The sequence below is a fragment of the Limulus polyphemus genome, unplaced genomic scaffold, assembly GCF_000517525.1.
Source record: "Limulus polyphemus unplaced genomic scaffold, Limulus_polyphemus-2.1.2 Scaffold1404, whole genome shotgun sequence".
NCBI lineage: Eukaryota > Metazoa > Arthropoda > Merostomata > Xiphosura > Limulidae > Limulus > Limulus polyphemus.
The window spans coordinates 156,491-158,415 of NW_013667014.1; positions in this window are offsets into that span (position 1 = coordinate 156,491).

The following is a 1,925-nucleotide window of genomic DNA, read 5'->3' on the forward strand; positions in this document are numbered from 1 at the left end:
TATATATATAAAACGAACGATGTGCTATTTTTGGCACATAATTAGATTTGAGGGTAGGTTAGTAGAGATCCTGATGAGAAATAAAATCGAATCGGGTATACGCGCGCCCTACGCTTGCTATCGCTGGCGCACAAAAATATAGCTAATAAAAAGGAAACAAACAAACATAATACAAAAAATGTTTGTAAAGACAAGTAGGAATCGACATATACGTAACCAAGCTAGCTATAATAATATAGAAAGCTTTAATGCTACAAAAGATATCGAAACAAGAACTGAATTACTTGAAACTTAAAAATAATTATCCCTATTTTGGCAAATCACTGTAATTATGTTAGTATGAGTCAAAGTAGGGATAAAATTTTTAGTAACTCAATTTTTGTAGTTTTGACTTTCTTGTTTCAATACCTTTTGTAGCATTAAAACTTTCTATATTACTATAGCTTGCTATGTTACGTATGTATCAATCCCTACTTATCTTTATAAATTTTAATTTTTTTTATTATACTTGGTAAGTTATAACATTATATGTTTTCGTAAAAATTCATGTTGTTTTCGTGAACTCTTTCATCCGCTCCGATCTAATGCCCACGAAAGCTTTTATGAGAATACTATAAACTAATGCTTTCGTTAAAACCACCTTTTGAGTAATTGAAAACTAAAATTCGGTTTTCCAGGAAAACGCGACGCACTGGAAGAAAACTGTTTAAGAGAAGAGTACAAGATCGTTACCAGTTTAATCTACATTTATCTGACGTTTAGGTGCTAATTCGCTGAAAACCGCTGTTAAAACCCGATGTCCACGTGTGCGGGAATTTTTATTTATTTTTACCTCAAACCTGATCCTTTTCTCGCAGTTTTGAATAAATGCCCATGGAAAATATTTGTTGAACCAGATCACATCTTTTTTAGTTGGAGCATTAAAACGTATTCCACAACGTGCTATCAACCATCTTTGGTTGACTGAGAGAGAAGTTGGAGTTCGCAACAGCAGCAACTCCATTCTCACTCCCTCCAGTAACACCAACACTCCACCATCATCAACCTTCCCAGTAACACCAACACTCCGCCATCAACTTTCCCAGTAACACCAACACTCCACCACCATCAACCTTCTCAGTAACACCAACACTCCGCCATCAACCTTCCCAGTAACACCAACACTCCGCCATCAGTCTTCCGCAACAGCAGCAACTCCATTCTCACTCCCTCCAGTAACACCAACACTCCACCATCATCAACCTTCCCAGTAACACCAACACTCCGCCATCAACCTTCCCAGTAACAGCAACTCCATTCTCACTCCCTCCAGTAACACCAACACTCCACCATCATCAACCTCCCAGTAACAGCAACTCTACTCTCACTTCCTACACTAACACTAACACTCTACCATCACCCCTTCCAGTAGCAGCACCACAACCATCACCCCTCCCAGTAACACCAACACTCCACCATCATCAACCTTCCCAGTAACAGCAACCCCACTCTCCCTCCCTCCAATAACACTAACACTCCACCATCACCCCTTCCAGTAACAGCAACCCCACTCTCCCTCCCTCCAGTAACACTAACACTCCACCATCACCCCTTCCAGTAACAGCAACCCCACTCTCCCTCCCTCCAGTAATACTAACACTCCACCATCACCCCTTCCAGTAACAGCATCACAACCATCACTCCTACCTTTTCCATCACCACCATCATTAATCCGCCCAGTAACAGCAACATCACCACCATACCTTCCAGTAAAATTAACTCTCCAAATAAAAACATCCCCACTATAATCAACCCTCCCAATAACAGTAACTCCACTCGCCCCCCCTAACAAAAACGCTCTATCATTACCCTTCCAAGCAACAGCCCCACAACCATCAATCGTAACTTTTCCACCATCACCACCCTTAGTAACAGCGTTAATACTA